Source organism: Nyctereutes procyonoides, unplaced genomic scaffold (assembly GCF_905146905.1).
Source record: "Nyctereutes procyonoides isolate TBG_1078 unplaced genomic scaffold, NYPRO_anot_genome, whole genome shotgun sequence".
NCBI classification, from domain to species: Eukaryota; Metazoa; Chordata; class Mammalia; order Carnivora; family Canidae; genus Nyctereutes; species Nyctereutes procyonoides.
The window spans coordinates 59,307,363-59,334,791 of NW_026575046.1; the positions used below are offsets into that span (position 1 = coordinate 59,307,363).

The 27,429-nt window shown below is 59.7% G+C and overlaps 1 protein-coding gene across 3 annotated transcripts in view; it reads right to left on the bottom strand.

Annotated features, from left to right (window-relative positions):
* ZMIZ1 (zinc finger MIZ-type containing 1) overlaps positions 1 to 27,429 on the bottom strand; it is a 230,008-nt gene that overhangs the window by 169,146 nt on the left and 33,433 nt on the right. For all 3 annotated transcript variants that reach the window (XM_055325669.1, XM_055325671.1, XM_055325668.1), the window contains exon 2: positions 13,611 to 13,734. The gene's annotated coding sequence lies outside the window, so the exon portion shown is untranslated. The remainder of the gene's footprint in view (positions 1 to 13,610; positions 13,735 to 27,429) is intronic.

Below are 27,429 nucleotides of genomic sequence, written 5' to 3' on the forward strand. Positions count from 1 at the left end.
GTCTCCTTCCCTCCCCTGGTCCCTACTTCTCTCTTCTTTGCTCTTCCCTCACTGAGCATTCTCAGTCCTGTGCCCAGAGGCATATTCTTCTAGAATATTCCCTCTTTGCTCCAGGAACTCAGGAGAACCAGGTGCAGAATTAAGTACCCAAAACACTGGGAGTACATTTCAGACCAGTGGAGTACTCAAGGGGAGCAGAGAGGAGGCAGGAGTCCTGGGAGGGGGCAGCCCAGGGGAACAGATAAGAGCTGGGTTTTGAAGGGTGCACAGGAGTTTTCTGAGAAGGTGGGAAGCAACAAAAGGGCCTCCATGGGCAAAGATGGGAAGGTGGCAAAGAGCCTCCTGTGACTCTTGGAAAGAGCGTACGGGGGCTGTGGAGGCTGAAGAAATCAGCAGGGCCTCATTGCAGCGGGTCCTGGGTGCCAGGCTGAGTAAGGGTTTGGAGGTAGTCCTAGTAGCCAAGGAGAGGTCCGAAAGGAGGGAGTGGGGTGGCCCCTTCCCACTCCCAGCTGGGGTCTCAGCTTCCCCTCCCCCACCCCGAGCCAGGAGAGGGGGAGGGCCACAGGCCATTAGAGGCAGCTGGTTCAGCTCAGCTGAGTGAGCACAGAGCAGGAGGCTAACCTGATTATAAGGGACAGGAGGTTCGTCTGCAGGGGGGAGGGCGGGGGACTGCTCCGAGAGGGCAGGAAAGGGGGGGGCACTCTGGGCCAGTCTTGGGGCTCCCGAGTGAGTGAGGGGCCCGTCTGTGCTAGACCAGAGCACCCTGCCCTGCCCCCTAACCTGCCTGCTGGGGTAGCCTCAGCAAGGCCGGGGGAGGGGCGGCAGCACTGCCAGAGGCCCCACCCCCTCCCGGCTCAAATCCTAGCCTGTGGCCTTGCGCCGTGACCTTGAGGAACCCTTCCCAATGCCAGGCCACACATCCTTGTCTCCAAAACAAAGGCCTCTACTAGGATAGGGGGCAGGCAGTGACCAGTTCGGCCCACAGTCCCACCCCGTGTAGTCTGATGGGCACGGGGTTATGAAAACCTTTGCTTTTCGGGGTTTAGGTGAGGCAGCCCCCTCATTTGCCACAGTCCCTGCTGCTCCTTCCTGCCCTAACCCAGGCCTGTGTGTGGCCCGCCGCATGCTGACCACCTAGCTAGCCCTCCCAGCCGACGGTCAGAAAGCCCTGGAGCAGGTGACGGGACGGCAAAAAGGCCGGCAGTCAGGCAGTCAGAGGACCCTCCCGTCATTACCCACGCAGCAGACAGACAGACAGACGGGATCACTCAGGGCCTGGGGAGCCCCGCTGCAGAGGGCCAGCAGCCCCTCCCCGCCTCTCGTGCCCATCCTTGACTCAGGCGGCCCATCTCTAAACTGGGAGTGATAATACCTCCTGCCCACCCAGACCTGGGACCATGGAAAAGCCCAGATGAGCCCCTGGCAGCAAAGCCCTGCGCAGGGACCTCGACTTCCGAAGGGTTTCACAAAGGGGAGCCTCCCTCTCCCCAGCCTGGCCGGCTCGCCAGCCTCTAGGCCACCCCTGTAAAACGCAGCCCCATCATCCGGGTCTGGAAATGGTGCCTGAGCCAGGATCTGCCGTCACTCGGGACCGAGCTCTGAACTTGTAAGGGAAGACAAAGATCACACCGCACCACTCCTCTGCCCTGGAAGTCGGGCTCCTGCCTTCGGCCAAAATCAATAAAAATCTCTACTGTGATTGTTTTACCAGCACAAGGGGCCGGCTCCTTGCGGTGACATTCCACCCCTGGCGGCGCCAGAGCGGGGGTGTCCTTTTGTCGCACAGCCCCAAAATTCAGGCTGGGGTGGGGTCGTGACGGGGGACAGTGCAAATGGGGGAGCCAAGAGGGAGCATGGAGCTGCCCTAAGTGCCTCTCCAAAGACAAGCCTGGTGCTATTCATCAGCTGGTTTTCAGGGCTGTGAAAAATCAATGGCATTTGTGCTGCAAACTCATCATTAGGACAGGAAAACTCTGCAGTGGAATTGATTTGTTTAAATATAATAACACAATTTAACAGAAAACCATGGGGGTGGGGAGGAGACCTAGGCAAACAAAACAGCCCAGAGGATGGGGAGAGGCACCAGCCTTGAAGCACCTTCCAATGCGGCGGTCAAACCCCAGCACCACCCCAGGCTCCTCCCCGGCTCCCCCAAACTGCTCAGAGGAGGCCAGAGCGAGCAGACGCTGTCACCCGTCACCGTCACCCGGGGTGAGGCAGCTCACGGCCGCTCGCGGAAATGCCCCTCGGCAGCCTGCAGGTGAACCCAGAGGCCAGCTGCTGGTGGCTGTGTTGTTCTTAGAGGTGACTTTGGCTTGGCGAGCATCAGATCAACCCAACAAACTCTTATTAGGCACCTACGTGCTCTAGGCACCTGCGAGGGGCCGCGGGGGAAATGGGTACTACATCCTGGCCCCCGCTCCGGAGGCATCCTGTGCAGGCAGGTGGGCGAGGCACATGCGCGGGAGACAGCATGAAGCCAGGGAGGTCTGGGCTGCCTGGGGTCTTAGGAGGTGTGGGGGAGCCAAGATGAAGGGCAAAGAGGGGACCATGAGGGGGCCGAAAGGGAAGGTCCCTTCAAACAACAGGAGGAGCCCATTTGGAGGGCAGGCCCCTAAACTCAGGAGTAGGGTAGCCACCCACTCTAATGGTCATGATGAGACAGATTTTATTGATCCTCGGGGCCCTGAAAATACTCAACACCTGTCATTACAGTGACTCTCACTGCCCAGTCAAGGAGGGACCATTACTACCCATATCCCCCACATGGTACCACTCAGGCTCAGAGAGGTTAGGTGACCGCCCAAGGTCACACAGCTAGCACGTGATGGAACTGGGGTCAGAACCCAGAGCCTGCACACTATCCAGTGTACCTCCTGCCCTCACTGGGGCTTAGCCTCCACGTGAACCGGGGAGACAGATGGCTCCCCCCCACCGAAGCTAGGGCATGAGGCGCCCAGGATGGCTCAGGAGGGAGTCTGACGAAGGGCCTAGAGTGGTCAGGGTATGTATGGGGCCAGCGTCCTGGTCGCAGGCTCTTGCTACAGGCCTGGCCCTGCAGCCTGGGTGAGGCTGAGCCCCGGGAGCAGAGCCAGCCTGGCACTCAGGGTGCTCTGTTGCGTCACAGATGACCTCTTCTCACCTCCCCCAGAGGCCAGGGGTCCTGGGCAGGCCCTGGAAGGACACGTCTGCGGGAGAGACACAGCCAAGCAGGGAAACAGGGCTGTGAGGGGCTCAGCCCTGTGTGAGGCCGGGGAGGGCACGGGCAGGCAGAAGTCCTCCAGCGGAGGCCTGGCAGCTTGGGGCAGCCTCACGGAGCTCCAGAAGGACCTTAATGTCAGCTTCGGAATTTGGACTTTATCCCCGGTGACAGTGGGTAGCCCAGGGAGGGCAGCAGAGGGCCGGGCAGGGTGGAGTAACTGCGAGGCAAGAAGCCGGTGGGACCCCAAAGCCCACAGAAGGTGGGGGTGATGAGGGGGACATAGGTCCAGAGATGGGTCAGGGGCTCCAACTGAGTGTCGGGTGGGAGGATGGGCATCAAGGATGACCTGGGTGCCTCTGCCCGGCCTCTGGGGGCTCGGGTGCTATGCTGGACCAGTGGCTGCCCGAGTCAATAGGAATCGATCAGGATCCGGAGGAGCCCTGGGCCCCGCCCCCTAGGAAGCCCTAACTTGGGGGAGGGGCACTGGGGCCCGGCTGCCACCACCTCGGCTCTGTCCCCCTGCTGACCTTTCTCCTTTGTCAGCAGCGCTTCCATCAATTCACCGGAAGGAAGGCCGTGCAATCTCGCCAGGCCACAGGCGGGGGCTGGAGGTGGGGGCTCCCTCTGCCTTCCCACTTTTAAGGAGCATCTCTAGAAAGTCAGAAGCAGGGGCACCAGGGCTCTGGGTGCACAGGGGGAGAGGGAAGCCTGGTGGGGGACAGCCGCAGCCCCCTGCTGGCAGATGGGAGGGGGGAGAAGAAACAGCTGGACTGGACTGGGGGGCAGGCTGGGGGGGGGGACTCCGGCCAGGCTGTGGGGGATGGGCAAGGAGCATGGGTCTAGAAGAGGGCTCTATGAGGTGGGGGAAGGGGCCCCATGGAAGCAGGTGCACCAGCCACCCCGAGAGTCACAGAGGTGGTCCACAGGGACTGGGGGGTGCTCAGGACCTACATGGGGCTGGCATGGTCCTCTGTCCTGCTGTGCCTGGAACGGAGAGGTGTGTGGGGCATGGAACTTGCAGCACTAAAACCAGGGTGGCCCCAGGCAAACCCTAACAGCTGGGCACCCAAGCAGGGCTGAATCTAAATTCAGGTTTTTAGTTCTACCACTTTCGGATTGTATGTGACCCTCCCCCCCCGTGCCTCAGTTTCCTCATCTGGAACACAGAGCTTGTACGAACACCTTGTGTACAGCTGTCACGAAGATGAAATTACACAATGTTGTAAAGCGCTCAGCATCACCCAACGCCACATCTGACGCCAACCGTTCAACAAATGGCAGGCGGCTGCGGCTACTGCCACTCGCTGTCCCCGCTATGTGACTACCCCAAGGACCGGCTAATGCGCACTGAGCTCTTGCCCCAGCCCCAGTCTAAGCCCCATGCATATGTGCTAATTTAATGTCACAGTGATTCTGGGGCAAGGCCCATCACGCCCCCCATTTTCATGGGAGGACCCGAGACACAGAGGAGCTCAGCCACTGGCCCAGGTTCTCCCACTGGCAAGTCCAGAGCCCCCAAACCACTTCTGTTTCCACTGGGCTGACACCACTGCTGGGGACCCGCAGGCCAGGGTCAACACAGTTCTGGTTCCACTGACCCAAGGGCAAGGACGGGACAAACACACAGGTGGGGCAAGTATGGTGGGTCGCTCTGGAGGGGCGTACAAAGGAACAGGCGAGGGACCCCCGTCCTCAGGGAGGCTGAGTCCCGGGTCCCTAGTCTGGGTCAAGACCTTCCCCTCTTGGTCCAAACACATCAACTAAATTTATTAGGCTACGAGGGTCTACACATACCTCGTAAGAGAAAGCGGAGCCCCCAGAGGTACTCATGTTTCCTAGGGACCGAGGGGGCCCACCTCTTTTGAGCTGGTACTTTCTGCAAACTACCTCATTTCATTCATACAAAAACATGACACCACCACTCAGGATGCCCGCTTCTGAGAGGAGAATATGGAGAGGCTCAGAGACTCGCTAAGGTGGCACAGCTGGATTTGCATGGGGCCAGCTCCAAAGTCTGGGCTCCTCTTGGCTGCTCACGTGACAGGATGAACAGGCAGCGTGAGGGCAGGAGGACACAGCTTGACCATCGTGTTAGGACTTGAGGTGAGCACCAGGTAGCTCTGAGGATGAGGGGCACAGCCCCCCTCCCCCTAGAGTTGAGGTTGCCCAGGAGAAACTCCGGCAGCTCAAGGAGGGGGCCCAAGCATGAAGGGGTAGGGTGACCAGCCCGGAAGGGTTCTGCACCCAGGAAAAGAGGGGGTGAGTGCCGGGGCTCAGGCAGGGTCCCAACGCCCCAATGCCTCTTCGGTCTTGGGAGCCGAGCGTGCAATGCCATCCCTGCCGTGACCCCAGGAAGCCTTCTGCACAAGGAGCTGCAAGCTCACAAAGCAATTAGCTCGCAGCACCCAGGAAAAAGGTCGCCGAGGTGGGCAGGCAGGCGCTCGCTGGGCAGGGGCCCTGGGAAGCTGGGCCTGGTTATTTTTAGCATCTTGATTCAAGAGGAAGGAGGCCCTCCTCCCCACCAGGTAAATGTCAGGACGCTGACAGGCCTAGCCAATTAGAGCCGCTGGAGCTAAGGAAGAGCGACAGTGACGGGCGTCCCGGTCCTCTGCTCCTCGGCCCCTGGGCCCCTGGGCCCCCGGGCTGGGTCCTCCATCCTCCACCTCCTCTTCCTAGAAGGCCCTGGCTCATCAGCCTCCTGGCCGCAAACAGGCAACACGGGCTTGCTCCCCAGAAGAGCCTGACCGAGGCGCTAGGACCCGGGTCTGCGTTCTGGCGTGCCTGTGTGCGCGATGCTGGCCCAAACTCCTGCCTTCTCTCCCAGACTGCAGTTTCTGCAAAACAGGCCTCCCCACAAAGCCCACCATTTCATTATTTACGAGGGTGATGGGAGGCAGGGTCACGATGAGGCTTCGCGTGAGGGTGGCTTGCCCTTCCTGCCGTGGGTGACTGCCGTATTCCTGCAGAAGAGAGTTCTGGGCTTCTGAGCGGGAACCCTGGCCGGCCCCGGGATGACGGGGCCTGAGCTGGCTGCTGTGCAAACTGCTAGAGAGGTTTGCGCAATCTCGGGTACTAGGTGTCCAAGAGCCTGTGGCCGCCACCCCGCTGATAGCAGAGGGTGAGGGAGGCCGCCGTGGGTCAGTGGAGGCCCAGCAAACAAGCCGGGCTCAGCCCGGGGCTCCGCGGAGGCCCTGCGCTCGGGGCAGCACCAGGCGCAGCGCCCACAGCACATCACAGGCCTGTTGCCGGCTGCAGGACTCAAACAGTCACCAGCTTCGAGCTGGCCTCCAACCTTCCGGATGGACCCCCCCCTTGCCTGAGAGCAGGAAAGGGGCCGTTGGCCATAGGAAGGACAGGGGAAGCCCACCCCACGGACTCTCAGCTCTGGGGGCTCCTCTGGAAGCCAGACCCTTAGCCCTTAGGGGGTCCGCCCCAGGGGGCCCCGTGCCCCATCCTGCCAGATTAGGGGGGACTCCTCACAAACCCCTGGAGTCTGAGGTCAACACTACCCAGCCAAAGAGAAGCCCTGGGTCCTGCAGCAGCATCCTCGCCATTGGCCACCAGCTCCCAGGGAGCCTAGGATTTTGGCACCTGCCCACACCCTTCCACTAAGGCACTCCAGGGAGATCGGAGGGAAACTGAGGCACAGAAGTGGGGCAGGAGTCTGCTCAGGGACTTAGCAAGTTAGAAGCCAAGTGCAAACTCCCTTCTTCTGCCATCTGGCCTCTAGGGGGCATGTCCACCCCATTTCCTTTACTGCCCAGGCTCAGGCCTCCATCCAGCCCCGCAGACCAGCCCCCACCCCCACCCTGTGTGTCCCCCTCAGGACCTTGGCCCAGCTGGTCCCTTTGCTTGGAATGCTTTCAATTCACAGTCACGACCCTTCTTCCAGGGTCCGGCTGCAGCCCCACCTCCTCCAGGAAGCCCTCCTTGACCCCAAAGTCCTCTGGAACCCAGGCGTTTTTTTTCTGGATACCACACAGATCTGCAGCTGCTGGGTACCCTGTGGCTCGGCCAAGGGGGCTGACAAGGGACACAAGAGGTCCCTGGTTTCCCGTGCCTTACTGTCCTTTCCCAACCCCTGTATCTTGTCAGCTTTCAAAGAGGGCCCCGACTTCGGAGCATTCTCTCCACCCTGGCCTCTGGGCCACTGCAGTCTCTAGCGCTCACTCCTTTCTCGTGGTAGAGATGGGAGGAGAAGCCCTAATGGTCACAGGCCTTGGCAGGAGGTGGTGATTACAGGAGGTAGAACACAAAAGAGGCTTAACAGGGCCAGGGCTGAGGGTGCCCTATGCAGTTCTCATGTCCCGGTTCTGGGCGGATCTCTGCAGACCCTCAGAACTTCCCAGGCCCCTAATCCTTGTGCCCCTGGGCCCTTGGGGGTTGGTCCTGGCCCGAGGCCAGGTCATCACCCCACACTGCAGGTCCTGGGCCTTGCCAGGGTCTGCCCTTCTCATGCTTCCCAAGAACTGAGGGTGGCAGTGGGCCCAGCTGAAAGCATGGAGCGCCACACTGGGCCACACTTCAGTTTCCCCATCTGTACCATGAGGCACGGAGCCAAACAATCTCTAAAGACTTTTCCTCCCCGGGGCAGCTGGGATGCTAGGCTTCAAATAAAGATGCCACTCTTGCAGACACACCCAGTATCTGCTCTCTCCTCGCAAGGTCACTGAGGCTTGGGACCTGGGACACAGGGCATGGGCGTGGTTGTCTTCACCCCAAGTGTGTGGCTTTCAGACCCGAGGGAGACCGACTCTAGCGCTTACAGAACCAGGTGAGCAAACATCAGTGGCAGGGAGGAGCCCCCGTGGTGAGTAACACCCAGGGAATCCTTCGCGGCATAATTTAGCAAATCCCAGCCTGTCCTTGGAGGATCCTGTTGGGGGTCCCGGTCAGAGGCCCCTGTGGTGCATGGAGAGCTCTGCATACCTACGGGGTGATCACATCCAACGGGCGGGGCTCACACTGGACTCTGGGAGAGCCAGAGAGGGGCCCAGACCTTCCCTCCCACCCCTGGGGGAAAATGCCTCCTGCCTGGCCTGATGGCCTCATGCACCTGCCACCATGATGCTGGATGACCCTGGCTGGTCTCTGGGTTTCCCTGTCCGTACTACATCACTCAACAGGTTCGCCCATGTCCCCCTTCCAACCCCACGCCCGGGCTAAAGTCAGGTCCACATCAGGGAGGGGTGCAGATGGGGGTAACAGAGGGTGGCCCCTGGGCTCTGCTCCAGGGCGGCTTCCCATTCCAGTATTTTGAAAGACTGGCTTTTCCTCCTGGTAAAGAGTTCCAGCCCCTGGCCCAGGAGAGGCCCCAGGGGTGCCTGGGGTGCTGCAGAGGGCCCAGAGGAGCTGGGGATCCAGCTGCTGGAGTAAACAAACCCCCAGCCCTGCTCCTCCCTGCTGTCACTATCTCTGGGTGGATCGGGAGCCCCAGGGAGTGGGCCAAAGCCCAGCCTCCCTTCCTGGCCTTCCCAGAGCTGCTACTGCTGCTTGACAGCCCTTTTGGCTCCCCGCTCTCTACGGGGTCAAGGTCAAACTCTGGCCCCGGCCTTTGATGCCCTTGGGAACTGCCTCAGCATCTACTTCCAGTTGTGGCTGAATGCATCTTCCTCTCCAACTGGACGTCCCACTGGGTGAGTCCTGCCCAACTGTGCAGAGACCCCAGGAAGACCCCATTCTTATGCTCCGAGTGGGGACCCAGCCTCCTCCTGGAGCCAATGCTCCCTGCCTGCCTCCTCTAGTGCCTGGGAAGAGCTGCTCCCCCCAGATCCTGCTGCCTTCACACGCCGAGGGTGCCCTGCTAGCGTGCTCTGCACTGGAGACTCTGGGACTTCCAGGCCCAGGGCTGTGCTCACTCACGTCTCCAATGCAGCTTCAGCTTTGGAAGCCAGTGCCTAGCAGTGTACCGGAGCCTGGTAAATGTTCAACACGCTCCGTGAATGGATCACCAGGAAAGACGCAAGTACCTGTAGCAGACGGTACCACCTGTTATGGTGTCAGATAGAACTGGCCCGAATCCCAGCTCTACCAACAGCTCTGTGACCCGGGATATGCTTCTTAGCCTCTCTGTGCTTTGAGTTTCCTTATCCGTATAATAGGATAATCTGTTTCGCTGGGCTGTCGCAGCTCTGGAGACCACTGCAGTCTGTGAACCCCGACCTGTCCCAGCCTTCTGGTTCCACGTACCAATATATAAGTGCTCAGAGAAGGGCAGCAACTTGTTCAAGATCACACAGCAGGTGGGCAGCGGGGCCCAGGCTTGAGCCAAGTCCTGCTCAGACCGCCTGCCAGCGCTGCCCCGCCGACCCAGAGAGTGGCCCGCCTCGGGGAAGGAATGATCTACGGGCTGTAGACCATCTCCAGCTCCAGCCGGGGTCAGGGCTGTGAGCTCAGGGCAGGCTCCCGAGGCTGGTGGTGGAGAGGCCTGGGCCGCAGGCAACAGATTCCAGGCAAGGAGAACGGGGTGTGCATTCTCAGCTGGCGCTGAAGACGGACAGGCATGCCACATGGGGACCCGGGAATGCCGGCCCTGAGTGGCCACAGCCAGGCCCGCTGTCAAGGTCTTTGCAGCCAGCCCCAAACCTGCCTCCCACCACGTAACCCTGGAAGTCTGCTGACTGACAGCTGATGGTGTGCATGCTGGCAGCACGAAGTCACAAACCAAGGGCTGGAGGCGCTGGCCGGGGAGTGTGGCTGTCACCCACGGCCCTGCCCACAGAGCCGGAATCAGCAACTGTTTGTGATTACCTCATGAAACTCGAATCCAGCCCAACCCCAATCCTGCTGTCTCCCTGCGTCCTTTCTTAAATGACACCAACCATGTCACACACCCCTGCCTCCCCCCGCCCCCGCCATCGCCATGTGCCCATAGCACTCAGGTCAGCTCCAATCACCATCCTCCAGCGGCTCACCCACCATCGAGCCTTACGCGGTGGAGGGCTCACCACGTTCTAGGCGCCGTGGCAAAGGTTCACGTGGCTTAGTTCCCCGAGTTCCTCACACCCCAGTGAGGCTTGTCTTATCATTACCCCGATTCTAACCATAAGGAAATAAGGCACAGAGAGGGCAAGCCACTAATCTGGCTGTGCCCAGCCTCTGTTGGCTGGTACAGCCCAGACCAGCTCGGGGCCTTCTCACCTCTCTGGCTGATGTGGGGACTTGCCTGAGCTTCGGAACCACATGCATCTGGCTCCAGGCCGCCTGGCTGCGGGAGCTGGGCCAGGTCACCTGCCGGGAGGAGCAGGGCTGGGGCTTGGCCTGTTCCAGCTGGCCAGACCTCCAGCTCCAGCAGGCCCTCGTCAGCACCCCAGGGCACCTCTGGGGTCTCTACTGGGCTGGAGGCCGGAGCTCTTTCCCAGGGGGGAAAAGCCAGTCTTCCAGAATGCTGAAATGAGAAGCCATGCCAGAGCAGAGGCCAGGGCCCTGCTTCTGTCGCCCCGGTCTGCTGTGGGCCTGCCTGCAGTCTAGGTGCTCAGGCAGGGGCTGCACCTCTGAGCCTCAGTTTTCCATCTGGCAAGCAGCACAGGGCCACGCAAGGGCTTGTCCAGTGGTCTGATGGAGTGTGAAAGAGCTTTGCACACTGTAGATAAGTCTACAGCACAAGAGGTCACGGCAGCTCCCAGAAGGGTCCCCCCGGCAAAGGTCAGGAGGGAGGGGCGGGGGTCACAGAAGGCACCACAGCAGCTTCCCTACAGGAGTGGCTTTGCCAAGCAGAGACGGGCAGGCAAAGGTCAATCGGGCAAAAGACTCTGCCAACAAAACACAGAGCAGACCCTCCCAACCACCTCTGTCCTTGGTGGATTTGGCAAAGCGCAGAGAAACTAGGACCCAGCAGTCAGGGAATCCCTGGACATCACTGCCTTACGGGAGGGCTATAATCCCACCCGCATGGAAGCCAGCATCCCGGGCTGCTGGCAGGAGGGCCACACCTCTCCCCTTGGCAGACAGCACTCCCGGAGGTGACGGGGACTCGACCGAGGCCTCTGGGCTGGTACGCTGCTGGTGGACACTGCCCACAAACTCAGCTGGCACTTGATCCCTCAATCCAGACGTTTAATATGGCTGGGGCGGGCTGCTGGCTCCGTGGGCAGCACCCTGGGGCCCCGAGCTGAGCAGGACCCAGTCCCAGTTTGACACGCTGCGCCACCGCCGTCCTGAAATCCATAATCATTTATGAATGAGTCTCTTGTTTTTTGTCTTGCAAATTACGCAGGGTCAAGATCCTAGTAGATTCTTATGGATGGGGGGGGGGGCGCAGGGCTAGTGAACAAAACTTCCACCTCTCTGGGACTTTCCAAGAGCTGGGCTCTCTGCTCGGTCGGCTCGGTCCCTTGAAAGCAACCCAGCAAGTTTCTCCTCACCTCCCGCCTGTCTGCTGGACGCCCCTCCCAGATTCTTCCCACACGTGAACTAACCCTCCACACCAGGCAGACCGACGCCTCCCTGTGCCACGGAAGCTTTGGCCACTGAGAAGCTACCGGGCCCCAAACGTTCCTTCTCTTCGGGGCACACCCCTCCTTGTGTGCGCTCGGGAGAGCATCCTGTGCGCGTGCGTGGGAACGCGTGCGTCATGAAAGCCCGGGCCCATCTATCTGGGCATCAACACAGTCGTTTGTGAATGCATGTCCAGGAGTGTGCACGTGTATGCACGTCTACCCGTGTGCACATGTGCATATCTGTCTCATGCATGAGTCATGTCTGCACATGTGTGCTCCGCTGTGTATCACTGCATGCACCTGTGCATGCACAACCACTCCTGCGTGGGTGTGCACGCACATCTGCATACCCTGGGACTGCATGGACAGGCTTATAAGCACACGTGAGTCTGTGAGTGTGGGAGTCACACCTGTATCCCTGGACTGTAGGTTTGGAGAATCCCCTGGAACTTCTATCAATACCTGTAGATGAGACATCGGGCCCACGTGTGATGATAACACCACCCAAATCATCTTCCTCCTCACGAAAATCTCGGGCCCTCTCAGACACCCACTGGGCCACAGCCGGTCCACCACCTCCCAGAAGCCCTCCTGGACCCCAGCCTCCCCACACTCCCTCAGAGCTCTCTCATTAACCCCCACCCCACACCAGGGCAGCTTTCTTGCCCTCCTGCCCCACCGCCGTCCTGCAACCTCCCTGCCTCAGTGTCTTCTGTTCTCACTCCCGCTCTCTGCCCATTGTTCCGTTCCGGCCCTACCTGAGGCATCCGATCTCTTGTTGCGCCCTTGGACAGTCCTCCGAGTCTCCCTGCTCTCAGCAGGGCCTTTCCAGTAGCCTCTCCAATGCAGGCCTCTCTCACTCAGAACCTTCCATGCACCTGTACCCCACCTCACCCGCCCTTGGGCTCCAGTTCTCCATTCTGGCATCTGTGGCCTTTAACAGCTTTCCCATCCCCTTGCCAACCTCATCCCCCATCCTGCCAGGCTCTGCTACCCATGCCCTGCTCCTGTCTCCTTACTTTTGGGTTACCTCCCACAGAACGCCCCCGTCTAACCTCTCAATATTGTCCACTCCACTGGTACGGGGCTTGCACAACATGGGTTGTGATTTCCCGGCTTCCCGGCCAGGGCACAGAATGAGATCAGCCCTTTCCCCCTATAGCCAAGGGCCTGACATTGGGCCTGGCATACAGTAAGGGCTTGATAAAAGCTAGGGAAGCAAACGAGGGAGGCAGAGGGGAGAGAGAACCTTACCCAGCCAGCATGCTCCCCTCTAGAAGGGGCCCAAGGTACCACCGCGGGGACCCCAGAGGCCAGGCCTGATTCCTGTCACGTCGCATCCACAAACCATGACCCCAGGAAACTGCAGCCACTGTTACCTTGTAAAAGTCCCCTCCCTTTGCATTGAGTTGAGGACGTGGCACTTCTGAAGACCCCATGATGGCCTCAGTTCCATCAAGGAGGCTAGCAGAGGTGGGCAAGGCCAGGGATGGAGCCGTCCAGGGATGAGGGACTGGGGCACTGGAGTCACACAGACCCATAGGTGAACCCCACGGGGGCTCAGCCAGGTACATGGCCTCGGGCAACTTGCTTCCGGACCACAAGCCTATATACGATGGACAGGATATGAGCACCTGCCTCTCAGGCTGGTGTGTGGGTGGAAAAGAGCTGACAACCACACGGGGCTCCGCGCGGTGCCTGGCACACAGTGAGGTGCCCAGCACATCAGCGCACCCACCACTATTGCTCTCCAGTACAGATGGGAGGGCCAGGGCCCCGGCCGTGCAGGGACGAGGCCCGCCTAAGGCTGCATGGCGCCTAACATCAAAGTCCCAGGCCAGGCAGCCACCGCCGCCACTGCCTGGCTGCCTCTGAGAGGAGGACACCAAGGAAGAAGTGAAAACTGAGAAATAAGCTCCCGCCCAGCTACCAGCTCCCCGGGCCCCACGGCGCCAGCCCGTCCTGCTCACCTGCTGGGGCCTCTGCGGACGACCAGGACTCGAGGCTGCCAAGGGCGTCAGGAAGAGGAGGCTGAGGTGGGAAGAGGGCGGTGGCCTCCGCGGTCCAACGAGGCCGAGCACAGCACTGCGAGTCCTGTGGGACAGACCAGAGGGCATGGTGAGCTCCGAGCCAATGTGGCAGGCGGCCCTCGCCGGCTTCACTGACCTCCAGAGCCTGCCTGCCTGGGCTCCTCTGGCATCTGTGAAGGCTGGGCGGGCCCATCCTAGTGGGGCCATCCCAGAAACTGGACGCTGCTCCCCACCTCCCCAGCCAGGGCCTAACTCCTGAGCTTCAAGTTAGAGGCCCGGCCCCGGCCCCAGCACCGAGGTCCGCCCCTACAAAGCCTGGCACCACAGCAGCTGCAGCGCACCTGTACGCACACGCACACGCACACACACACACACCTCTGTGCTGCAGCTGGTCCAGGATTCCAGGTCCCGGCCTTGGGACGTGTCCGGTGCTCTGCTCGGAGCCCCATCCCTGACTTCCCAGTCTTTCAAAGCCTGGCTGGCTTCGAGACTCTGCTCAAGGGGCCTCCGCGGGTCCCTCCCAGGCCTGCCCCTCCTTTCTTCGTTCACCTCCCAGGGGCTTGGGGTCCGGCTGACCGTGTCTTCTCCAGCTTTCTGGAGGCCAGTCTCCTCCCTGGGCAAAGCTCTGGGACAACAGGAATGAGGTCTACCTCATTCCTCTCCTCAGAGGCCAGTAAGGTCAGTGATGGCCGGAGGGATGAATGGACAAACAAATGAGTGACCAATGGACGGTACAGTGAAGGCATTCTGTTAACAAGATGAAGAAAACTGGCCAGCTGACGTGTGTCCTGAAATCAGGAAGCCCACTGAGCTCTCCAAGGGCCTCCTGATGTTACCCCCACCCCCCACCCCAGTAGAGTCTACAATACAGCCTTCAGGCTGTGGAGAGGCAAGAGACTTGGTAAGGTTGACACTCTGTTGATTCACAAGGGAGGAAACCAAGGCCCAGATGGGGAAGGGTTTCCTCCCTCCCGGATGGGGAAGGGGTCCCACAACAGACAGGCAAGGCCAGAGGTAGGACCCCAGTCTCCTTGGGGACTGCTTTACCCACTGCCCAGAGCTGTCACAGATGGAGGCCACCATGGCGGCCCCTCTGGCTCCTGTGTCCTCGTGTGTCAGCTTGACATGGGCGACCAGCTTCCCTGGGTGTTGGGGGTCAGGGAGGCCATCTCACGGGATGGCCCTATATCCTCGGGATAGAGGCCTGTGGCTTGAGGTGGGTCCACTGGAGACATCAGAGGGAGCCTTGGGGTCAGAGATCTTCAGCCAGGGGGACTTTCTAAAAGCCCCACTGACACCTTGCTCCCCTCCACCAAGCCTTGGTGGGCTTCCCAAACACTGCTGGAGGGGCGTATGTGCTGGTCACCACCTTAGAAACTAGTTTGGAAGTATCTCCCACCTTGTGGCTTGTCAGCAACCCAGCAACTCCACTTGCAGAGATATGTGTGGGCACCTGAAGATGCGCACTAGAATGCTCAGAGCAGTGCTATTCCTAATAGCCAATATAACCCCAAAAGCCTCTCGAATGGCCACCGAGCATAGAAGGGACAGCTGGTGTATCCACACAATGGAATAAACACCACACAGCAATGAGGACAAAGGATCTGCAACTAGATCCAACGACAGAGAGAAATCTTACAGAGCTAACAACCAAAAGAAACCAGACTACAATAGAGAACATACTTAAGGGGCCCCATTGGCAGGAAGGTCAAGAACAGACAAACTAGTCCGTGCTTGTGGTTGACTTAATATGGCGACAGATTCTTTGCAGCAGTAACTCCTACCAAGTTGCAGGGAGTCTACTCTCCACCCCCTGGATCTAGGCTGGACTTGAGACTTGTTTCGACCAGTAGGGTTTTAGTGAAAGGAACATTTTATTGACTCACAGAGACTAGGCCTTAAGGGGTACGCTGTTTATGGCCTTGATCCCTGTCGGAGGCCAGACTCTCCTCCTGGAGGATGGGGGACGACCGAGGCAGCTCAGCCCACAGCCAGCACCGACTGCCAGATGTGACTGAATCCATCGCCAACCTTCTGGTCGGGTGACTGAAGTCGCATGAGCCCAGGGGAGACCAGCAGACAGCCTGCCCAGGCAAACCCCAGAGCAGGGAAATATAATAAATGATGGTCGTTTGCTTGAAGCCACTAAGTTTTGGTGGTGGTGGTGGGGGGGGGGGGGTTGTTGGGCAGCCATAGGTGGTGGAGAGCACGCTGCTGGAAATCAAGAGTCAGTGGCCTGGAGGGGAAGCGGTGACTGGGAAGAGGCACACAGGGGGCCCCAGGGGGTCCGGAATGTTCTTGATCTGTGTGGGGGTTACACGACTGTGTTCGCTTCGCGACAATTTGTCAAGCTGCGCTTCGGATACGCACACTTTTCTGCATGGATGTAATACTTCAATAGAAGCTGAAAACCAACCAACCTTCTGTGTGTGTGTCTCTCTCTCTCTCTTTTTTAATGAATTTTATTTTATTTTATTTTTTAAGATTTTATTTGTTCATGAGAGACACACAGAGAGAGGCAGAGACACAGCAGAGAGAGAAGCAGGCTCCATGCGGGGACTCGATCCCACTCCGATGTGGGACTTGATCCCAGGACCCCAGGATCACGCCCTGAGCCGAAGGCAAACGCTCAACTGCTGAGCCACCCAGGCGCCCTCCTCCTGTGGCTCTCCCCCCAGGTGCACCAGGCCCAGCCCCGCCCTGGTCTGTCCACCTCCCTAGCCCAGCCCTTGCCTGCTGGCCTCATTTCACTTTCCCCTGCACACTCACAGGACTACCCCACGCCTCTGCACCTGGGATGCTTTTCGTTTTCCATCCACGATTCAAGCCCGAGGGCAGGTGGCACCTCCTCCTGGAAGCCTTTCCTGACTGCTCCCAGGCTTTGCCCAGGTGTCCGGATTTACACAGCTCTCTCTCACTCTCTCTCTGGGCTGGGCCTTCCTGAGTACAGATTAGTCTTCTGCTCTGCCTCCCCGGCTCTCAGAGCTCTGCAAGAAAGAAGGTTGGGCAGCACCTTTCCTCCTCTTCCACCAGGGTCGAGACCTACACCCCTCCCCTCCTCAGAGGGATGCTGTGATAGCCAGAGCAGGTGTCGGTGGGGGGACGGCAGCCTGGTGACCACAAGCTGGATTGTATGCCAGCACCTCCCAGGACCTAGGCTTCTCCCACATACATGGAGGGTAGGCCGAACGACAAGGAGGGTCTCCAGGACAGAGGAGGGCTTGAGGGCAATGACACCTGTGAAATGCGTACCACTCCCCCACTCTTAACGATCTATTGAAGTAAAAGAGCAGCCTGCATGCCGCCCTTGCTGCATCTCTGCTGAAACAATGCAAAAGACGGGGCAAAGCAAACGAAGAGCTGTAATGCCAGACAGATGGGGCCTCAGCTCTGCTACAAATCCTCGGATGTACTCACTTGTCTCTATCAGCGCCTAGTGAGAAGGAGAAGCCCTCCAGTCCTGGCTCCCAGCCTGGGAGGTGACTGGGGTCTCAGTGGACCCCCAGCGCCAAGGCCTCAATCCCCTGACACCCCTCTCTGGGCCCTGTGCCCCATCTTTGCAATTCCAGCTCTATTCTTAATGGATGCGTGACCTTGGGGGGAGTTTCTTCTGGTCTCACATCCCTCACTGTCATCCCAGAGAGATCTGGCTTAGTCAACAATCTCTGATGAGTCACATTTTTCTCTCCCACAGGAGGACTGGCCCCTGACAGGCTGAGGCGGTTCTGAGGCCCAGGTCTCTTTCTGCCTCCCTCCGGGTCCCCACTGTGCTGGTGATGGTGTCTACTCACCCCCTCCTGACCTCCCCATGCCTGGGTGATCCCTGGGATATTTTTCTCTGGTCCCCAGAGTGCTTTTCTAGGAGAGGAAACTCCTTGTCCAGCAGAGAGGCATGGAGAAGCATGAGGAGAGCCAGCACGGGAGAGGGTAGGACACCAGGTCCCGGGGGGGCGGGGGTGGGGTGGCCTGGCCTGTGGCAGAGGTAACATCACACCCACGAGCCTAACATCAGAAGAAACCCTGGACCGGAGCACACTTCTCACAGGTGGGTGTGCTGTCTCCCAAGCCTGGACCCAGGTGGTGTGCAAGCAGAGGGAGCGGCCATGGATGGGGTGCTTGGGTGCTGTGAGCTTGGGCACTAGAGCTGGACTCCCAAACTCCTCTGCTCATAAGCATCACCTGGCCTGCCTGGTAAACCCACAACTTCCTGGCGCCTCTCCCTGGAGAATGGAAGAAGGCAGTGGGTCTGGAATGCAGCCCAGAAATTTAAATTTTTATCAAGTCCTCCCAGGTGATCCTTTGCATCTGGAAAGTTTGGGGGAGCACCAGCAGATGACCTTCCTGGTCCCCTTGGGCCTGGAGATTAGCGATTCTGAGTTCCCCACTCCAACACCACCCCTACCCCATTTGGAAGACGAGGCTGGCAGCAGCCTCACTGCATCCTTAAAATAAAAATGATTTAAAAGCTTTAGAAGGGGGCAAGGATGTCAGGGGGAGGGGGCTCTCAGCCCACAGTAGTACTGGCTGAAGCTCCTTCCTAGCCCCCCGGGGCCTCCCAGAGTCATCCAGAAAAGCTCAGCATTGGGGTGGGGGGGCGGCGAGCTGACAGCTGTTCAGCTGCTGCTCAGTGAGACCCGGAAAAGCAATTATCTTGCTCTTAGCAGAGAGGCGCTGGCTTTTACCCGCCCCCTCCCTCCCCCTCCCTCCCACCTTCTCTCTCTCTCTCTCTCTCTCTCTCTCACACACACACACACACACACACACACACACACGCACGCGCACACACACACCCATAGGCCACAGGCCGCTGCCTGGCTCTGAACCGGCCTCCCCCACCCCCAGCCTCCAGATCCCTTTGACTTGCTCAACCTCCATCCTCAGCCCGTTTCCAACACTTAAATCATTTAGCCCGCTAAACCGGAGACGGCAAAATGGGTGCTATTTCTTAAAAACATACAGAGCACGTATTAAATTATTGATAGCCATTAAACAGGGGGAAAAAATTAAACAGCTCTCAGCTCTTATCAATCATTCATGCAGTTTCCACTGGGGTGTTTTCTGGAAAGTGATCACACAGCCAACCCAGGGAGCCGGCTCCTGCCGGCAAGGAAGGCACTGGGGTGCATGGAGGTGGGCGGGGTCCCTGGCCTCCACCCCCAGCAATTCCTGGGGCCCAGGATGTTGGGTGGGGTGGGGAGGGAGGGAGGGGGCTGGCCAGGGAGGTCAGCCTCTGCACTGGCCAACTCCCCCCTCCCCTCTCCACCCCCATCATTAACAAAGAGACCCTCCAACGCTGCCCTTAGGAGCCCCTTCATCAGATCCAGCGGATCTGATGGCTTTCACTGAGCACCTACTATGTGTCAGGCACACAAGGGGCGCAGATAAGCTGGAAGCACCCAGGTCACCGTGGGAGCCCTCTGCAGGGAATGGCGACCGTTTAACATTGCGACAACGGGGCCCCTGATGGAGATCCAGAGGGTGACTCGGACGTAAAGGGGGCAGCGTCGACTGCAGGAAAAGACTTCACCAGAGAAGTAATTCTTCTTGATTAAACTCCCGCCCAGAGGGCAGCCCTCGGAGGGGTCCAGGGCAGTGTCCAGCGTGGGCAAGGGCACCGCGGCCTGTGTCTGAGCGCCCTGTCCATCCACAGCCCTGTGCATCTTCAGGGGCTGTAACTGACTGCCCTGCCTATGTGGGGTCAGGGGCTTGGATGTCCCCTCAAGCCTCTCCTCCAGGCACCGTTCGAATCCAGGCCAGGCCCCCGCAGCATGGACAGGCAGGAGGTTGGGGTTCACCCCCGATGGCCAGGGCAACGGCACCTCCTCCCCCGTACACAGATCCATTTCCTGGCCCTGATCCAGGACACCTAAGCCAGCATGACGCGGGCCACAGAGGCCACAGGGCCGGGACGCTGCCGGTCTCCCGGCCACAGATAGGCCTGGCAGCGGCAGCCTCTGGAGATGAGCTCCCCGCGGCCGCTGAGCTGTGCCAAGGACCCGGGCACCAGGGCTCCGGGAGCCAGCAGACACTCGACACCGCCCCGCCTCTCCGTGCGCGGGGACCATCCACAGCCAGGGGCCATCTGAGGCTCCAGGGCCAGGCTGGGCTCCTGGCGGCCACCACAGGGAACAAAGAGGCAAGGCCCGTGCCCGCCCCAGCCCCTGCGCCCGGCGCACTGGGAGAGCCACATTCTTGAACGCCTTTCAGAAGCTCTCACTTCTCAGGAGCCGGGAGCCGGGAGCCGGGAGCCGGGAGGAGGCCCTGCCAAGTGTTGATAGCACCCCCGCCAGAGAAAGCTGCTGTCACGGGGAAACATTCTGGGGAGAGCGGTTGTTTACCACCAACGCCTGGGACTGTCAAGAAATAATCAGAAGAAATTAAATTTGCAGAGTTGAAGATCTAAAGGAAAGCCTCCTCCCTGAGCCCCCGGACATTTCAACCTGGGAGGATTAGGCTCTTTCGTCTGACTGGGAGAAATATCCTACAATCTGCAGGACGTGGGGGGATGGAGGGGGAAATGTGTGCAACCAGCCAGGACGGGGCCAGGGGGACCCCGAGCCGTGTCTGGGCCCCGGCACTCAGCCTCCCCTCTCCGGGTCCCGGTCTGCTCATCCGCAAAGTGACAGATACACACTTGGAATCAGTGACCACGTGGTCCTACGGGACGGGGTAACCTCCAGGCCGTCGACCCAGTCTGCAAGGGACACACCAGGGGCTGGAGGGTCTGAAAAGGTGGCTGGCCACCTCCCTGCCCCTACACTGACCTCCCGGGCTCACACTCGCAGCACCCCGCCCCTGGACTGCCAACCCCTCCCTCCAGCCCACCCCCACCCAGGCAGGTGCTGGGGACAGGGACGGGAGCAGGGCTCCCGCACAGCAGGCTGCCAACGAAGGTGTGCCGACCAGCAGAATCGAGACACCAATGGGCCAATGACCCAAAAACTCCAACTCGAGCGCATGGGTCCCTGCTCGGGTACCAGTCCTGAGTCTCCACTGCCAGCTCCGCCACTGCCAAACTGCCCTTCACCTGTGAGCTGAGTCCCCACGTCCAGGCATCTCTCACACCTTCCACACTCCAGACACTACAACTACTTAACCTCCTCCAACAACTTCCCTTGGATTTTCATGCCCCAGGGCTTCTGCATGCATTATTGCTTTCTCTACCCAGCCACGTCCTGCTCTGGGTCAAGCTCTATTTCCCCCTCGTAACCGCCGCAACATTTTCCACATTACACTAAACTGGATTCCATTCACACCTGCTCTGAACTAAACGGGGGCGGGGGGGGGGGGCCACGGACACAAACAGGGTTCCTTCCATGAGCTCTTGGCACACGGGGTCAGAGAGGGGCCTCCAGCTCTTCCTACACACGAACCAACCACCACTCCAGTCCCTGGGCCTACTGCCCACAATCAGTTCTTCCTCATGGCTAACCTGCATCACTCCTGCTTTCGTTTTAAAAGCCATTCCCTGGATAGTGGATGAGATGTTCTCAGCCAAGTGTAAATGAGACTGTGCTCTTGGAGCTCCCAGAGCCGAGGGAAGGGGCAGGCTTGGGAATTTCCAGGCAATGGCCAGCAGAAATTGGCCACAAATGAATCATTAACTCTCGAGTCGAGAGCTCCAAGTGGCTGGTGCCAAAGTCTTGGGCTCTGGCCTGTGTGGGCCACTTGGCCTCGCTTGGCTCTGGCCTGAGGGTGGCCCCGCCCCTCACTGGCCATCTGCTTCACCCCACAGCCGCTGGTCACTGGGAGCCGAGGCCATCTGGGTCAGAGCAGTCCAGATGTCTTATGGGAGAGAGCATGCCTTTCCCTAGGAATGACTCCAAACCTTTGCCCACACACTTCTGTCTTTCTGGAAGGCAGCCGTCCCTTCCCGTGAGTGAAATCCCCCTGTCCCTCAAGGTCTGGCCCCAGCCTGGCCTGCTTCCTCTCTTCCCAGCCCATCTGGGCCCGTGCTGGCCCCCATAACCTCTGCGCCCCTGCGGCCCTGGCCTGGGTGTCTGGGGCTCGTTTCTTCAGTAAGGCCCTTGCCACGATGGGAACCCTGCACCTCTGCTGGACCCCAGGAGCCGGTGTGGGGGCAGGGCATGGACCAGGGAGCCCACATGTGATGGGGCTTGTGCACAGGCTCAGTCTGCAACCAGCAGGACAAAGCGCCTGGGATGGCAGCGAGGTCTGCAGTACCCACCTGGCTCAGGTGAGACATCTCGTCTGCCTCTGGGCCTCCTTCTCGGGGTGTCAGGCCAGCGGGGGGTATGGTTGGAGCAAGAGTAGAGGTGGCCGCTGGCCTCCCGCTGGGGAGTCGGGTGGCTGTGCGGGACTGGGCACCTGGTTCCCAGGAGTCGGCCAAGGTCAGCGCAGACCACGGACGCCATCCTGCAGGCCGGGGCGTGATTCCTCTGCACCTCCTCTAAGCTGCCCTGAGGAAGGGCCTGAACTCGTGGGTGGGGACTGACGGACGTGGCGTCTGGAAACACAGGTACTACTGTGGTGTGACGTCATCAGGTCACTCGGGACGCATTCACCTGCGCTTCCCAGCCCAGTGTCCACCTGCACGGCAGTCAGGCCGGCGACAGCACCAACAAACACCTCCAGCTTGAGTGGCCGCTGCGTGCGTCGGGCTCCGGGCCAAGCTCAACACACGTATCTCACGGGTCCTCCTGGCACAGGAGGTGCACACTATCACTATGCCCACTGCACAGATGAGGAACGCACAGTCCCGAGAGCTTCAGATGCAGGTGGAGTCCGTGCCCACGTCCCAGGGCGGCAGCTGGGGAGTCAGGGGGAGGCCACGGCCCGGCCCCCACGTGCCCAGAGCCCCCCCTCCTGCGAGCACAGAGCTGGAACGAGCGCCTGGGACCCCGCCCCCCCTCCACAGGGCCCTCTTCTTGCCGGACCCTCCAAGAGACCCCAGGAGATGGCCAGCGAGGGGCACCAGTACCATTTCACCACGTGGGAGGGCGAGGCTTGACGGGGCCGGGCTGCACCCAGCAGCCCCTCGACTCCCCTGCTCCTCGCGCTGGACTCCTGAGGCAGCTGCTGTTGAAACCGCTTTAGGGACGGAGAATGCGGAGGACGGGACAGGCCGCGGCTGCTGCCCCACGCTGGGGACGGAGCCCTGGCTGTGTGACCCGATCCGCCTGACTTCTGGGCTTCTCCCAGGACATGGGGCTGTCCCCAAGGCCTGGCACCGCATACGCTGCGCGGGGGGCCTAGGGATGGGTGCTGCCCAGGCTGGGGTGCCTGCGAGCATGAGCACCGCCCCCGCCCCCCCTCCCCCCACTCCTCCACGGGACTCTGGGCCGGGGCACTCTGCATCCATTGACCACCGCAGAGTCTCAGGATGAGCCTAACGATCAGGGATCAGGACGGGGTCTCGGCCAGTCACGCCGCTCGCCATGTGTCTGAGCACGTGCAGGTGTGTGAGCGTGGAAGGCGTCAACCCGAGGACGACAGGACGAGTGTGCGAGGGGAGCAGGTGGGCCGGCAGCCAGCCGCAGGACCGTGTGAGAAGCCCCTTGCCGCCGCTGTACTCGCGGACTGTCCAGAATGAGCCCATAAATCAGGAAGCCGCTTGCTGCAAGCTTTAAATCACTGTCCCTGGGACATAGTGCTTAGTGGGGGAAGCAGCCAGCACCGGGCCTGGGCCCACCGCCTGGGTGCGGGGTGGGGGTGGGGTAGCTGGTGTCTGGCTCCCCCTCCACTCAAGGCCACCTCCTCACCCTGACCCCCAGGCAGACCTGCCGCCTTGCTAGCCCACTAGGCCCTGTCCCCCTCTGCCTTTGCTCCCGTGCTACCTTTCTTCCTCTGCTCTCAGCCAAAGACCCCTTACGTCCCCTCCACCCGCAGGCTGAGGGCTGCTCCCCGACCCCGAGCGCTGAAGGCCTCCCCCAGCGACCTAGGTGGACAGTCCACCTCTGGGCAGGGACACTGGGCTGCCCGTGACCCGACCTGCAGCCCTGCCGTGAGTCACCTCCTCCTCCTGGCCTCACATTTCCAGTCTATAAAGTGGAGACTGGAACAGGCCCTCGTGGGGCTGCTCGTCCTGAGGATCTGACGCCCAGGGAAAAGATCCTCCATGGAGGCTGATTAATTATGACTATTAATAATACAACCATCTGTATCTCGTGGCAGAGCGAGGATGATTAAAACGGCCCCATGCCCCAGCAGCAGAATAAATGGGTCTCCGGGTGGGCCGGGGTGTCGGCACCAGGCGTGCACACAGATCCACGGTGGCTGAGTGCTGGGGAGGGGCGGTTTGCACGGCACACACAGATGCAGAGAGGAGACAGACAGGCAGGCAGAGAGACAGACAGACGACAGGGAGCTGGCTCGTCAGCTGATGAACGAGAGACGCTTACCCCGTGCCAAGGCTCTCGGGCAGGATTTTCTCTGCCTACCACTGGAATAAACCAACTTGGCCTTTCTCCTGCTCTTTAACACTCACCCCACCCCAGAGTAGAGCCCGTAAGCCTCAGCTGCAGGAGTTAGTGAGGGAGCAAGGGATGGGGGATACCCTTTTTAAAATTTTTTTCAATATTTTATTTAAATCCAATTTGCCAACATAGAGTATAACACCCGGTGCTCATGCCATCAGGTGCCCTCCTCAGTGCCCGTCACCGAGTCAACCCATCCCCTCACCCACCTCCCCTTCCACGGAGCCCTTTGTTTGTTTGGGGTGGGGATACCCTTTGTCCAAAGAAGTCCTGGACGCTGTCATCTGCCAGAGTCGGGCCAGGCCCCCTAAGCCAGCGCTCTAGGACAGGACCCAGGGGCCACCCATTTCATGCCTCTGTGCCCTGTACACTCGTGTCCCCCTGCCTGGCAGGCCCTCCCTGCCCTCCACGAGCCCTGCCCTAATAGCTTCCCTCTGATGGGCAGGCCTTTCTCAACATCCCCCCCTACTCCCACCACCCCAGGGGGTCCGGCACGCCCTGGACCTCCCCTGTCCACCCGAAACGCTCACTCGGTATACACATCCACCTCTCGCCTCACATTCACAGACCCTGAGATGCTCTTACTGACCACCCCCTAGGGTTCCTCAGTGCCCATGAGGAGGACCTGGCCGGGAGAGGGAGCACCTGCATGGCACTCACCAGCTGGCCCTTGAGACCCCTCACCCTGAGCTGGGCACTATGAACCTGCTAACGGTCACAACAGCCCTATGTGGTATTTATGCCCATTTTATAGATGAGGAAACTGAGGTGCAGAGAGATCAAGGGACGTGCCAAAGGTCACATGGCCAAGAAGTGGTGGAAACGCAAGGCAGGCTATTTGGGCTCCAGAGCTCTCTACCTACTAAGCGACAAAGACTCCAAATGAACAAATGAAGGAAGAGAGGAAGTAAGAAGGAAGAAAGGAGGGAAGTTAGAGTTTAAACATCAGGATGCATAAGGTCTTTTGAGGCTTCTTTGTGAATGGAAGGCAAAATGGCCGGGAAATGAGTGCTGTGGGTTCAGGCCAGGTCTCTGCATTAAGCAGCTGTGTGACCTCAGGCAAGTCAGTTGCCAATTCTGGGCCTCAGTGGCCTCATCTGTAAAATGGGGACCTACGGGGCTGCCTCCCCTACTGACCGGGTACGAGAACAGCAGCAGGGTGAGGACCAGAGGACGACAGAGCACGATCATGATGTCTGTACACACGGCAGCCAGGATGTCCAAGCCAGAAGCCCGCTCACCCGCTCTTGGGACCCCAAGAACAAGGGCTCTGAAGCCGTGGCAGCCTGTTGGCTGTTCTCGAGTCTGTCAACACACTTCTTGGGCACCTACCCGTACGCAGGCCCGGGCTGGCCACAGTAGGGAGGGCGTGCCATCAGACCCTCCTGGCCCCCAGTGTGCTTGGGGGACACCCCTGCCTAATGGGCTGCCCAAGGAGCACCTGCTTTGTTCCAACAGGAGCTTCTGGCTCGACGGCTGGCTGACCACCGTGCCTGGTGCTGGCGACGCAGGACAGACGGGGGCCAGCCAGGCGTGGAGGAGCTCCCGAGTGACAAGAAGACAGGTGTGCCACCAGGCTCCCTTCCCACACCATGGCACCATGAACAGTCAACGCCCACACTCTCTTTCAGAGTCAAACGTGACCTCAGAATTGCTTTTCGAAACAGCACTCCGGGCTGTCCCTCCCAGGCGGAGCATAAAACAAAACCCATGGTCTGGGATATTCCTGTTCATGGAGCAACTGGTACACTCCGCCAGTAAGGCCTGGACCCTAGGAGCGGGGCTCTGGTGGTCCCTGCTCCGAAGGGGAGTGGTCACCCGCCAGCATCGTGCGGTCAGAAGACAGCTTACCGGACGTCCTCCTAATCGCCCGTCCCTGTCCACGCCTCTACGGGGAGACAGAAGGAGAAGCAGGGAGGCGGGGGGGGGGGGGCAGTGATGGCAAGGACGTCACGAAGAGTGCACCTGTCCCCGTGTTTCCCCGCTGCCTACCTGGTTTTTGTCTATCCTTCCTGCCGTCTAGGCTGCCATTTGTCTCATGTGCTGGAAATTGACTTACAGTTTTTGCTAAACTACATTTATTAAAAAAAAAAAACAGCTTTATAGTATTACTTTAAATACACAATTAGCCTCCCTCAACACAAACAGAAGTTGAACATAAAAGCAAATGCAAGGCGAGCGGACCATGCAGATTGTGGCCCTATTACCCTGCTGCCTGCCTGCTGGAGGCACCGAGGCCCCTGCTTCTCTGTTGAACACGGAGGCCGGGATGCCTGGGTGGCTCGGTCAGTTAAGTGTCTGCCTTCAGCTCAGGTCGTGATCCCGGGGTCCTGGGATCGAGCCCCCTGTGGGGCTCCGTGCTCAGTGGGGAGCTCGCTTCTCCCTCTCCTTGTGCCTACTGCTCCCCCTGCTTGTGCTCTGTCTCAGTCAAATAAGTAAATAAAATCATGAGAAAAGAGAAAAGCAAAGAAAAAAGTAAAGAATAGGGAGACCAGCAAGCATCCCAGGCCCTGGAGGCTGTCCTTGCAACAGCCAGGTGACTGGGAGGTGCGGGGATGGGGTGGGGGTGGGGGTGAGGGCACAGGGTTTTCTCAGTCGTGACTGATGTAGCACACGAACCCCCAGCAGTCACCTGTGTACCTTTGAGGAGCACGCACGCAGCACAGTGCTGCTGGCCGGCTCCCAGAGGGCGCAGGTGACAGGTCTCTGTTACCCAGACGGAGGCGAGAGGCTCAGAGAGGTGAGCCGGCTGGCCTGCGGTCACACAGCAGCGAGCCGCCACCAGCTTCTGCCTCGGGCCTCCTCCCTCGCCGGGGCCACGACCGAGTCTTGGTGCCACTGGGAGTCACTGGGGCGGAGGGAGTCACCCTGACCCGCGGCTGGCATGGTGACAGTTTTTACACTTGAGGTTAACGACTGTGATTTAAGAGGTTATTTGTCTTAATTTTCGGGAACCGGTTTCTCGGGGAGGAGATAACTAACACGTCGGGCTTGGGAAGCTAGTCTTTTTCGAAAATATTTATAGCGTTTCAAGACAGTTTGGTGGCAAATGGATACAGCATCTGCTATTTTCCGCACTTTCCACCACAGCTCCAAAACCCAGAGCAGTCAAAACACACACACACACACACACACACACACACACACACACGCGCGCACGCACACACACACGCACAACAACAACAACAGCAACCACATCAGTGCTGATAGGAAGTCAGAGCCCATCCCTTCTTTGAGAAACAAAACACAAAAGTGGCCCGAGGTCAGGGCTCATCCTGCCTCTGGTTGCGGTCTGCAGCGCCTCTGCGCCTCTCCCAGGGATA